Below are 14716 nucleotides of genomic sequence, written 5' to 3' on the forward strand. Positions count from 1 at the left end.
TGAGGGATGAAATTGACTATATGAATGTAAATATGATCATTATAATACTTGCATATACATACATATATGTGTGTGTAAAATATATATGTATGTGAATAAACAGACATATTTTACACACATTTTTGTTCATTTGCACACTATTCAGAATATCAAAAGTATTCTTGGAAATATGTATATGTGTGTATGTGTTTGGGTGTTTCAGCATAAGTCTTCATAGAAGTATGCAAATTTATTTACTTTGGGACAGATCCACTAAATAAATTTACACTTATAGAAAGTAAGGTAAGAGAGTAAAGGAAAGAGAATAAAATTTTTTTGCACTTGATTTCCTATGTCAATGATTGAGTTTGTAGTTTTTATGCTATTTTTTTCAATATTTCTAATGAAATCTAAATGTAAAGAAATTAAAATTTAACAACAAAAATAATCACAATAACCATATTTCAAGTATGGGGCTTGTGGCTATTATATTAGGCAACACAAATATATTTCTGTATGGCAAAATCTTTATGCAAAACATTGAATAAGAATAAATAACAAAAATTGTATAATATACTAAATAACTAAGAAAAAATGGAATAATTTTAAAACATAAACACACAATGGTTGTTGTTCAGCATTAGGACATGTTACGCCATTATTAAAATAAGTAAAAGATGAATAAACTAATAAAAGAACGGGTATTTCTAGTTGTTTTAGAGGTGTGGTCTCAGGGCAAACAACTGTGTCCAAATTTGCAAAAAGTAAAAGATGAATGCAGAGCCTCATGGCTTTTTGAAGCAGAAATCCAGGAACACAAAACTAGATGGGAACCAGTATTCAGGTAGGAAAACCTAAACTGTAACTGATAATTGTGGAAGCTCAGTACAAGCCTGAAAGATAAGAACTCCAGGGAGACCTAGTTATTGTTAGCCCTTGCTGTTTTGTGATTTTACCTCCAGCAGCTGGACTAGCTTCCCACCATGATATCAGAGAAAAATTCCTTTGTGCTCCCAAAGGACTAGGGCAAAGGGAATTATTTTAAACATCCCAGGTCATTCTGTTCTTAACAAGGTCTGCTCTCTCGGGAGAAACTGTCCAGAGCTTAACCTGTGAGATTTTGTCAGAGTCTAATATACCTAGGAAAAGGGAAATGGCCCAAGTTTAGACAGCTGTAACAGAAATACCCAAACACCAACTGACTCTGTTCATCCTGTCTCACCTCAGAAGAGAAGTAAACCTGGGAAGCATATGTGAAGCTCACATCCCAGAGATTCAGGCTCAATTCAAGTTTGAGATGAATGTTTGGGACTAAAGAATGCTTCCCCTCCTACACTATTCCACCATATCACTACATTCTTATTTACAGCCATCCTTTTTTATCGTAAACATCACGAGCAGCTATCAGGAAAAAAAAATATACGACATATTAAAGGCAAACACACACACACACACACACAGTTTAAAGAGAGAAAGCGATAGTATAAGCCTGAGGATCAGTCTCGGATGCAGAGGTGTTAGAATTATGGTACCTGGAATTTAAAATAATCATGATTACTTTGTCAAAGGCTATAGTGGATAAACTAGCTGATTTGCAAGAATGGATGGGCAATGTAAACAGAGATGGAAATTCTAAGAATCAAAAATGAATGTCAGAAATCAAAAGGGAGAAATGAAGATTGTCTTTTATCAATTTAATGGCAAAATGGACAAGGCTGAGGAAAGAATTCCTGAATTGGAGAGTATCTCAGCAGAAAATGCCAAGATTGAAATGTAAGAGGAAAAAAAAAGGAAAAATAAAAAGGAAGGAAGGAAAAGAAAGAAGGGTATCTGAGAATTGTGGGACAACTATAAAAGATTTATGTACATAGAATGGAAATTCCAGAAAGAGTTTTTCCAAATGAATGTCAGACACCCAATTGCCGACATAGAAATCCCAGAGAAATTCCAAGGAGGATACATAGAAAACAAAACAAAACAACAAAAAATTCAAAACACCCAGGCATATGATTTTTAAACTATGGAAAATCAAAGACAAAATATCCTGAAAGAAATCAGAAGGGAAACCACCTTACCTATAGAGGAACAAAGGTAAAATTAAACCTAATTTCTACTCAGAAACAATGTATGCAAGAATAGTAAAAAATAAATATATGGAGAGAAAATCCATGCTAAAACAAAGAAAAGAAAGCAGGAGTAGTTATAATAAGTTTAGAGAGAATAGACTTCAGATCAAAGAATGTTATCAGGAACAAAGACAAGTATGACATAATGATAATGGGATCAATTATCCTTTGTATGTATCCTAACATGGATGCACCTAACAACAAAATCTCAAAGTACATGAGAAACCAACTGATGGAATTACAAGAAGGAATAGATGAATACACTGGTTACAGTTAGAGACTTTAATAAGTTTCTTTCAGAAATGGACACAGCAGGCAGAAATCAGTAAGAGCATACTTAAAACACAACACCTCCATTAATCAACTGGATATAATTGACATCTATACACTCCTTCATTAAACAGCATCAGGATACATGTTCCTCTTAAGCTCACATGGGATATTCGGCAAGATAGAACACATTCTCGGCCATAAGGCATATCTAAAACAATTTAAACAATTTAAAGGAATGAATAGCACACATTTTCTGTTCTCAGAGCCTAATGGAATTAAAGGAGAAATCAATAACAGAAAGGTAAATTAAAAAATCCTCAAATACTTTGAGAGTGAATAATACTTCTAAACATCTGCATGAAAGGAAAAAAAAGAAAGAAATTTTAAAAATACCTTAAATTAAATGAAAATAAAAACACAGCTTATTAAAGTTTCTGGGTTGCAGAGAAAGAATGCTCAGAAAATTTATAGCATTTGAATGTACATGTTAGAAAAAATATACAAGTAAAGTCAATAACCTATGGTTCCACCTTAAAAAATTAGAAGAGAACAAAAAATTAAATCCAAGGTAAGCAGAAGAAAAGAAAGACCATTAGAACATAAACCAGTGAAATTGTAAACAGGAAATCAATAGGGAAATTACTGACAGTGCAATCTAGTTCTTTGAAAAGATTAATAAAGTTGACCTTAACAACAACTGCAACAATAACAACAAGTTGTTGTAACATCATCACAAGAGGAGAAATTACTAATGTCATAAATGAAAGTGGGGTCATCCTGGCAGGTCTCATGCTTGTTAACATGGTAATATACAAATACTAGGAAAAACTCTGAACATAATTTTTATAACCTACATAAAATGAAACAATTCAACAAACAAAAGTTAAGTAAGATTAGACAGAAGATCATATGTGGTTTCTATCTATTAAATACATTGAATCAACATTTAAATGCTTTTGTTAGTGGTACCTACCAGGCCAATGTATGCTCACTAGTGAATTTACCAAACAATTTAGAAAGGAACTATATCAATTTTCAACAATTTTTTTGAAATAATAGAAGCAGACAGGATACTTACTTCCCAATCCTTTAAAGAAGACAGCATTACTTTATTACCAAAACCAAATAATACCCAAAGATTTTGAAAGTACAGACTGATGTCCATCATAAACATCAGTGTCAAATACCAGACAAAGCATTAACAAACCAAATCCAAGAAGGTGTAAAAAATTTAAACACTGTGACCAAATGAGATTACTTTATTTATGGAAAGTTGGTATTCCAAAAATCAATTAATGGGCCTTAGGATGTAACTCAATGATACAGTGCTGTCCTTCACACACACGACCCTGAATTTGGTCCCCAGGAACACATACACACACAGTTTATCAATTAACTTAAACTCTCACATGTATTGATTTACCTAAACTAAGCATAGAGATAGGAGCATGCTCAAACACACAGTCATATTGACAAATGTAGAAAAGCATTTATCAAGATCCAATGCTGCCCCCAAATAAAAACTGTCAGTGTAAAAAAGGTAAGAGGGTAATTACACCAATCTTCTAAAGAATAACTACAAAAACCAATAGCTTAAGATCATACAGGTTGAATATCCCCTTTTCAAAATGCTTAGACACAGTTTTTCTGGTTTGAGAATTTTGGGGGGGCAATTTGGAATATGTATGTTACATAGTTAGATGTCTTCATGATGAGAACTAAGTCAAAAAATAAAATACTTTTGTATTTTGTATATAAACAGCCTGAAGTTCATTTTGTACACATATTTAATAATTCTGTGCATGAAACTGAATTTATGTACATTGATTTATCAGAAGCAACAATGTCACTATCCACCATCCGTGTCCTGTATAGTCTGTGGTGATTTGCAAACACCATCATTACTAACTCTCTACTTGCTACCAATAAGCAATAATTTACTTCTACCTATTCACCTGTAAATACTTAATCAGGAAAATATGGCATGTATGTTAGCTCTTTTGCACTGTGACCAAATCACCTGACAAGAACAAGTTAGAGGAGGGAGAGTTTGTTTTGGTTCATGATTTCGAGTTCATGATAATCCCAAACCATTGCTCTAGGCCCAAGATGAGCATAACATCATGGCAGAAGAGTGCTGCTCCATTCACACCAGTTGGGAAGCAGAAGTGTAAGGTGTGGAAAGAACAACAGGAAAGAAAAACCCATCACTGGCACAATCCCAGTGATCCAACTTCTCCAGACAACTTCTCCCACCTGCCTACTATTATCATCCTGTTAGTTCATTCAAACTAGAATGGACAAAGTAAGTTACAGATCTCTTAATTCAATCATTTTCCCTCTGAATATTCTTGTATTAGCACAGGAGCTTTTGGGAGATGCCACATATCCAACTCATCACAGCATGTCAGTAACCCAGTGAGAAAACAGTTAAGTATTCAGCATCATAATAGCACAGCACAGTAGCATTACCAGAGCGCCACTACCAGATATTAAGCAACAGCAGCAGCAAATGATAAAAACCCTCAATCCTCACCTTGAAGTTGTATTCATATTAAAAGGTTACTGTACACTGTATTTTATTTTTTTAGGTAGGAAACAGAAAAAGTCAGGAGACAAGGAAGCAAGAAATAAATTTCCCTAGGGATGAGGAGGCATTCTGCTGGATGGCTTTTTAAAATGTTTCCTACAAATTTCTCTGCCTCATTAACAACTGTTTTTGTCAGGAAAGTCTCCCTTTGATTTTATAAATGAACATGATTTCTCATTCTTTAATGAATGCACGCTGCTCCATCAATAAACCCTTCACACATTTTCACCATGTCATTTATAGGCATTTTTTTTTCTGAAGTGTCAACAATGCCATATTCATCGTCACTAATATTATGATCACCTTGATTCAGAACCATTTCAGTTATTTCACCTCTGGGCAATGAATGAACTGGAGCCTCATTATTAATGGTAAAATTGTCAATATGCACTACTTCGTGCTTATTGATGAATTCTAAGGGCATATGCTTTTTGCATATATAAAGCGGTCAGATATTTTTTTTTTCTCATTTGACATAAAGAATTCTTCAGTCATCACCACCTTGTCCATCATCATGGCTGAATATAACTCCAGACCATTCACACACAATTATGCTTAGTCTGTATGTTCTAAGGAATGGCAGCAACATATTCAACAAACTGCATGATAAGCTCGTTTTGCAAATCTTCCAGGCCTACACATCTGTTTAATGCTATAACAAGCTGTTCAAGAAAGTGTTTTTATATTTACTCTTCATTGATCTAAGGATACCCTGCCTGAATGAATACATGGCTGAATTAATAAAGTCACATTTGGGGGAAAGTATATAGTATAAACATGACTCTTGGAGAGACGTTTTGCTAAAGGATGAATCGAACAGTTGCCAAGGAATAATAAAATCTTGGAGTTGCCATCCAATTTAGCTTTTCTGCAGGGAGCACAAGCCACCAATACTAAATCCTAGTGAAAATAATCAGAAACCATGTACTGGGTAATCTAGGCCTATTCATTAGGATAATATTGAACTGGTAAGAAAATCATTTTTACAATAGTGTGGACACCAGCTCTTGCATATCACATCAAGTTAGCATAATGTTTGCCTGCTGCATTGGCACATCACAGTTATTCTACCCTGGGCTTCCTTAATTCCTATAAGATTTCTTAATTCCTTTAAGATCTGTCTCATCAACCATATTCTATGTCATTGTGGGGCAATAATGGCAAAACTGTAATATTTGAACAGCTCAATAGACCCATTTCTGGTGAGAAATTTTCATCAGATAACTGATCAAACTTTTCAGTGATCCATTGCTTTGTGATTAATAGATGCCTTATCACAAAAATGTTTTTAAAGATTTAATGTTGTATCTTTCTTTAAACTACAACAAGCTGTATATGTGTCTTTCTCTTAAATGTTTTGTTTATCATGATAGCAATTTTCTTCACCATCAGTTCACTATTAAGTGGTGTGTGTTCACTGCAATGCTGATAGATTGACCTTATAAATGTATATAATATTCATTATTAGCTTTATACTGTCTTATTCTATTTTTTAATTAACTTTTTTAAAAAAATTATTTGTTCTTTTTACATACACATAAGAGTAGAGTGTATTTTGACATTATACATACATGGAGTATATATCCTAATTAGACTTGTATTCTGTATATAATGTAGAGTTTCACTGGTCATAAACTCACACATAAACATTAGAAAGTTATGGCCAATTCATTCTACTATCTTTCTAATCAAATCTCTCCTCCCTTCCCTTCATTCCCCTTTGTCTAATCCAATAAACTTCTATTCTCTCCCCCGTACCCCAGTTTACTGTGTGTTAGAATCCACATGTCAGAGAGAATATTTGGCCTTCAGGTTTGGAACTGGCTTATTTCACATAGCATTAGTCTCCAGCTCTATCCATTTATTGACAAATGTCATAATTTCATTTTTCTTTATGGCTGAGTAATATTCCATTGTATATGTGTACCACATTTTTTAATCCATTTATCTGTTGAGGGACACCTACCTTGGTTTCATAATTTAGCTATTGTAAATTGAGCTATTGTAAACATTGATGTGACTGTGTCACTGTAGTATGCAGATTTTAAAAACTTTGGGTATATACTGAGGAGTGGTATAACTGGCACAAAGGGTAGTTCCTTTACAACTTTTCTGAGGAATCCCCATATTACTTTCCAGAGTAGTTGTACAATTTACAGTTTCTTCTTCAGCAATGGATAAGTGTACCTTTATTCCCTACATCCTCAACAAAACTTATTGTTACATATATTCTTGATAATTGCCATTCTGACTGGAGTGAGATGAAATCTCAGTGTAGTTTTAATTTGCATTCCTTTACTTTCTAGAGATGTTGAATATTTTGAATCTTTTATCCAATGTATGCCTATGGTGTCTTTGTCTAGTATGAAATAACTGTATATATGTGGGTTTGTCTTTTTGCCATCTATTTTGCTCCATTAGTCTTCATGTCTGTTTTTGTGCCAATACGACACTGTTTTTAGAACTCATACATGAACTCAACAAAGTAGCAGATTTAAAATTAATACCCATAATTCAATGCATTTTTATACACTAATGATGAATCAGCTGAAAGTGAAATTAGGAAAACTGTTCCATTCAAAGTACCCTCAAAAATTTAAAATACTTGAGAATCAATCTAACAAAAGATATGAAAGACCTCTGTAATCAAAACTACAGAACACTAAAGAAAGAAATTGAAGAAGACCTTAGAAGACGAAAAGATCTACCATGTTCTTGAATAGGCAGAATTAACATTGTCAAATGGCCATACTAACAAAAGGACTATACAGATTTAATGCAATTCCTATTAAAATTCTAGTGGCATTCTTCATCGAAATAGAAAAGGCATTCATGAAATTCATTTGTACCCCTCCAGAATAGCCAAAGAATCCTTAGTGAAAAAAGTGAAGCAGGAGGCATCACAGAATTTTTCATTCGCTTCTGATTGGCAATTTTAGTATACAGAATCAGGATTTATTTTCTGTTTCTTTAGGTCATGTATGCTGGTCATTTAAACATGGTGCTCTTTTAAAAGACACTTCAGTGTTAAACCAGTGTCCAGTTTCCCAAAAATCTTTATATTCTTGCTACAGATAAATGTAAATGCTTCTGTTTTTCTTATCACTGCCAATGACAGGGATGTCTTCAGTCCTTTTTGATATGCACAACTATATTTTTATACTTCAGAGCAAAGAATGAGGGGAAACAGGCAAAGTTAGTAATGCAGTACATCACACACTTTTGAGGAGTAATCTGATAAAGCAACTGTTGGAGTATCTGGCTTGCCCCTGTGCTCTTGTATTACTCTTTGTTCTTGTGTGAGGTAACCTGGGTTTGCATGGAAAATATGTATCACAAATGAAGGGGATGGGAAGTTTGTTTATTTTTCCCCTTAGAGATACTAAACAAGCAATATATGATGCACCTGTTTTGACTGCAACCCGTCATGTGAAGTCAAGTGTAAAATTTTATGCTTATGGTGTCACATTATTGCTCAAAAATTTTAGATTCTGGAACATTTCAGATTTACAGATTTTGGATTAGGGATTCTCAACTTGTACTTCATCATGATCCATTTACCAAAGCAGAGATGTCAGTTTACAGGAACTGCTGGAAATCACAGTCATGGTGGATGTAGGAATGTGACCAATCTTCATTTTGTTCTCCCCTCAAGAATTTGCATCTATTTTGAAAGCATGTGTCTTTGCCATCTCAGCCAATGAATCTCTGTACATTAATGACAATGATGAGATTTTTGTGTTTGGACTGAACTATAGTAATTGTCTGACAAGTGGAAATAACCAGATCACACTTGTAACTGAGACACTAAAATCCTTAAACGGAAAGATTAAAATCCTTGGTTATGGAGTTGGCCCCCATGTTTTCCTCAGCACTGAATATGGAGTGGTCTATGCCTAAGGTCACAGTGGATACATCCAGCTGGGGAAAGGAATCACCAACCAGGGGATTGCTTCCATCCATGTCTGCACCAATCTTTTGATCAAGCAGGTGTTGTAGCTTGTGGCTCTACCAGCTGATGGAAAGGTGTTTGTTTCAGGCTATATCAACGGTAACCAGGTGTAATTAGGATCTACAGCAAATCAACTAACTCCTCAAAAGTGTACCAACTTTTTATTGATTAAGAGGGTAATTGGTATTTGATTGCCTATGGTCAGATCTTGTCTATGATAGTTGTGGACAGTGTGAGGTGCTTGGATGGGATTATAATGGCAATGGTCAGCTAGACTTAGGAAACATCAGCAACCAGCTGAGGCCTGTGAGATTGGTAACCTTATAGATCATGTGTGTAAAACAAATTGTGGCTATGCATGTACTCTAGCATGAATAGATAAGGGCTTGCTCTATTCCTGGGGAGCTTACATATATGTGTGGTTGGAAACTGGCAATAAAAATAACCTAACTCCAGCACCAATCGTGATGGAATATAAAGGGTAGTGGGATTACTGCCTGTCATTTCATCCACATGTCTACTGACAAGACCCAGGGCATACAGATGTCCATGTGGGGCCTGTGTTGGAGGCCAATCAGTAATCCTTCTCTATCTCACCAACTTCTGCAAGGACAAAGTGGGCTTTCTAGTACTACCTTCTATCTGTAGAACATGGAGACTTTATAGCAGTAGTAAGAGTCACTGAATAAATACATTTTAAAGTGCTTCTGGGAATCAATATCAAAGGCTTCATGTAATGAAGAAAGAATCTGATAGACCAAAAACTGCCTAATCTAAAATGTTTAATTCATGTCCATAAAGTTGTTTTGAAAATCAGGTGAATACTTTTCAATTCGTGTTCCACTTATATTAGAATATGAATTCATGAAGGACATGATAGAAATAGACCAGTTTTCGTACCTCATGTATCATGCCTTTGACCAGTTACTCTGCAGAGACACACTGGATCTGTCACCCAAAGATGTCATAGGTCTTTTAAATGTGGTGGCATCTGATTGTGAAAACAGACTGAAAAAACTTTGCCACCACATTATCAAATAAGGAATCACTGTAGAAAATGCCTTCACATTATTATCCACTGCATAAGATTTAGAAGATAAGATTTAGAAGACTTCTGCTTTAAGTTTTGCATCTATCATTTAAGGAAGATACACAGATGGTAACATTTTGACAAATGCATGGTCCACTGTTAAAGGAGTTCATTTATAAAGCCAGTAAGGGTGGAGCTTCAAGAAAATCGATCTAACAAAAGAGATGAAAGACCTCTATAATAAAATCTACAAAACACTAAGAAAGAAATTGAAGAAAATCTTAAAAAATAGAGATCCCATGTTGTTTGATTAATATTAATATTGTCAAAATGATTAATATTGTCAAATGGTCATACTATCAAAAGCATTATACAGATTTAATGCAATTCCTATTAAAATTCCAATGATGTTCTTCATAGAAATAGAAGAAGCAGTTGTGAAATTAATTTGGAAAATAAAGAGGCCCAAAATAACCAAAGCAATTCTTAGTGAGAAAAGTGAAGCTGGATGCATCTCAATACCAGACTTTACATTATACTATAGAGATATGATAACAAAAACATTTTGGTATAAGAACCAAAACAGGCATGAAAACTATGGAATAACATAGAAGACACAGAGACAACCCCAAATAAATACAATTATCTCACACTAGAGATAGGCACCATAAATGTACATTGGATAAAAGATAGCCTCTTCAACAAATGGTGCTGGGAAAACTGGAAATCCATATGTGATAGAATGAAATTGAATCCCTAATCTCATCCTGCACAAAATTCACCTCGAAATGGATCAAAGACCTAGGGATTAGACCATAAACCCTACATCTACTAGAAGAAAATGTAGACCAAACTCTCCATCATGTTGGCTTAGGAACTGACTTCCTCAACAACACTCCTAAAGCACAAGAAATAAAACCAGAAATCAATAAATGGGAGGGTATAAGACAAAAAAGCTTCTTCATAGCAAATAATAACATGAACAGAGGGCCTACATAACAGGAGAAAATCTTTGCCACCTGCCAAAGATAAAGCATTCATTTGAAGGATATATAAAGAATGCAAAATACTTAACACCAAAAATCAAATAACTCAACTAAAAAATGGGCAAAGGAACTGAACAGGCACTTCACAGAGAAGATATACAAATAGTCAACAAATATATGAAAATATGTTCAACATCCCTAGCAATTAAAGAAATGCAAATTAAAACTACACTGAGATTTCATCTCATTCCAGTAAGATGGCAACAATTAAGAATACAAGTAAAAATAAATATTGGTAAGGATGTGGAGGAAAGGATACAATCATACATTGGTAGTAGGACTGTAAATTGGTGCAACTACCATGGAATACATTATGCAGTTCCTCAAAAACTTTGGAATGGAATCACAATTTGACCCAGTTATCCCATTCCTCAGTATATACCAAAATAACTTAAAATCTACATTCTACAATGACATAGCCACATCAATGTTTATAGTAGCTCAATTTGCAATAGCTAAGCAATGGAACCAATGTAGATGCCCTTCAACAGATGAATGGATTAAGAAAATGTGGAATACATAGACAATGGAATATTAACTCAGCCATAAAGAAGAATAAAATTATGACATTTCCAATAAATGGATAGATCTGGAGAATATTATGCTATGTGAAATAAGCCAATCTCAAAAACTATAAGCTGCATGTTCTCTCTGATATGTGGATGTTAACACACAACATGTGGGGTAGGGGGAGAATAGAAGTTCACTGTATTGAACAAGGGAGAATTAAGGGAAGAAAGGGAGAACAGGAACAGAAATCTGACATAAAGTTTTCCTATATACATACTTAAACACAACTCAGTGAATCTCCATATAACATTCAACCAGAAGACTGGTATCTTAATTAGAATAAGATGTACTCCATATGTTATGGTTTGGGTGTGGAGTATCCCCCAGAAGCTCACATGTGAAACAATGCAAGAAAATTTGAAGGAGAAATTATTGGGTTATAGCCTTCACCTTATCAGTGGATGAATCCCTGATGGGATTAACTGAGTGGTAATTGGAGACAGATGGGGTGTGGCTGGAGGAAGTAGTTCATTGGGGACATGGTTTTGGGGTATATATTTTGTATCTAGAGAGTAGATTATCTCTCTCTTTGCTTTCTGATCTCCATGTGAGCTGCTTCCCTCTGCCACAGTCTTCTGCCAAGATGTTGTGCCTTATCTCCAGCTTTGGGGAATGGAGCCGGCCTTTTATGGATTAAGACCTCTGAAACCATGAGTCTTCAAATAAACTTTTCTTCCCTAACATTGTTCTGGTCAGATCTTTTAGACACAGCAAAAAAATTTGGCTAAAAACACCATGTTTGTATAAATATGTCACAATATACTGCCACATATAACTAAATAGAAATTTTAAAAGTTTTTTTAAGCTTTTTTTTTTTTTTTTTTAACAAGGCTGCTGGGCTATGGGTAATCTAGGTCTCTGTTGGTGATGTGCCCAGCTTGTGCTCTACAGGTGATGTGATTCTGCAGGTAAAACCCTTCAGGTTGTTTTTTGCACATTTGTATTCTCTGTAGGAATACTGAAGGATGTTCAACTTTCCCTGAGGCCATTTTGAACAGTTCTCATTTTAGATATGTGTATTTTAAATGTGACCTTCCTTACGTTTAGGCTGGAACATTTTGAATGTTTAGCTGTTTTTGGTTTTGTTTCTGATTAGAGGAACTTCTGAATTTGTAAAAAAGGCAGTTGTTGACAACTGCCCTGGGTCAAATAATACGACTTCTTGATGCCACAAGCTGTCACAGTGTGTGAAATGTGAAATGAACCTAGTGACCCACCAGAAATTAAGGATGCTATCCTGGAGGTGGGTTAGGTGAAGTACTGCTGTTAGTTGCTAGTCGGTACAATACCTTGCTGGAAAGGACCCTTACGATTATTTGAGGCTTTTGTAGGCTTGCATTTATAATTGATGGATTTTAAGCTCTAAGGTACATCAAAGGTGTGTTCCTTTAACATAAGTTAAATATATTAAAATGATAATTGAGTAAAAGTAAAATTCTAGGCTTACAAAAAATTTATATGGATTTAAGCACATAAATAGTAGTCATGTAGAACTGTCCATGGAAAACTGAAACTTTGGATAAAGGTGAATGTTTAATATATTAGAATTTCCACTGCTTATTCAGTGGTATTTTATTTCACTAATATTCAATTTGCAAAATAAAATTTATGTTACCCTCTCACATTTAAATATTATAAATTCTAACTAATAAAGAAAAACAAAGTATATATATAGTATACCCTTTCCTTTCCTGCTATGACTGTTATAACGTCAGATCTGCTACATCATGACTTGAAGAAATCGTATTACAAACACCTTTCTTATAGGACTTAATGGAATTTGCTTTGTCTACATTATCTAGGCCAAATTCCATCAAAGACTTACTGATTGGAAATGTAGTCACCTTTCATGTTGTGTTTTTTCCTCTTTTAGTTGCGCTAAATCTACTGTTTAGCAGACCTTAACCTTGCAAAGGGATTCTAAAATCATAGTTTTCCTGGAAAGGCTCTATTTAAAATGTAGCTATTGTTTTGGTCTGGTTAAGGAATATGACTCTGGGATATAAGATTTTTATCAGTTTTATCACGTGTGTCTATTGAATTTGCATTAAGAACAAACTCTGCCCTGTTCTCTGGTCTATTAACTCATTTCCATTCCTATGAGTTACATTAGTATGTTGTTTCCTATTTAGAATGACTCCTTCTGAACTGAGATCCTGAATCCACTTTTCACAACCACATTTACAAGAAGCACAAAATATGTTGCAGCTACAATTTTAGCAATGTACTTAATTTTGTGTATATTAACGTGGATAGAGAGTAAGACTCCAAAGATAAAAATTATTAATAGGCAAATTTAACAAGCCTTAGAAGTCACGTACCCCTTTTCTTGATTAAATCACAAGTGATCCAGGCCCAATAGATTACTTAAAATTAGTTCTGCTCCATGGTAGAAGTTTTTGGTTTTTGCTATGTTGATAAATGCACATTAATTTAGACATAAAGAGGAGCATTTTACAATTATTGTTCTATAGGCTTGCAATCTGAAAAAAAGAGAATTTTGTATATTTATTACTGCTTTAGTTGAAAAAAATTTATTCATAAAGCACAACATAGTAGATCCATATCCATAAAGAGTATATTCATTCACCAAATATTTACTGAGTTTCTAATATAGGTGAAGAATCACTTCTCATATTAGATTACTGAGTAATTTGTTTGACTATGTACAGTAGTTATGAGAACAAGTTCAAGAATTACTTGTGTAATTTTCAAAATATACTCATTTTTCTTTTTAATTTCATTTTTAATTATACTGAAAATCAAAACTTCTTTAAGTTGACTTTTCATTTGATATGCTTATGGAAGTCAAAGTATTCACATTTCTTAAAATTTCCCCAAATATACTTTTGAACTTCTTATTGGAACAATGTTTGATATGCTAGTATATAAGTTGTATTTTTGTAATATTTAGAATAAAATGTTAATAAGTAATCTGGTAAAAATAAAAAAATCCAAGAAAATGTGTACAAGATCTCTATGAGGAAAACTATAAAACACTTATGAAATAAATAAATGCTCATGCATAGAATAAAAATATTATCAAGCTCTCTTCTTCCCAACTTTACTCATAGTACAACATAATCCCAATTAAAATCCAAAAATAAATATGTTATTTTGTCGATATTAGCAAACTGGCTCTAAAGTTTA

At 33.9% G+C, this 14716-nt stretch overlaps 1 pseudogene; it reads left to right on the forward strand.

Moving 5' to 3' along the window:
- Positions 1-8574: 8574 nt before the first annotated feature.
- On the forward strand, positions 8575-9605 carry LOC124075530 (RCC1 and BTB domain-containing protein 1-like; annotated as a pseudogene).
- Positions 9606-14716: the final 5111 nt, after the last annotated feature.

Source organism: Marmota monax, unplaced genomic scaffold (assembly GCF_021218885.2).
Source record: "Marmota monax isolate L192 unplaced genomic scaffold, Marmota_monax_Labrador192_F-V1.1 WCK01_AAM20220418_F8-fsc00677, whole genome shotgun sequence".
Taxonomy (NCBI): Eukaryota; Metazoa; Chordata; class Mammalia; order Rodentia; family Sciuridae; genus Marmota; species Marmota monax.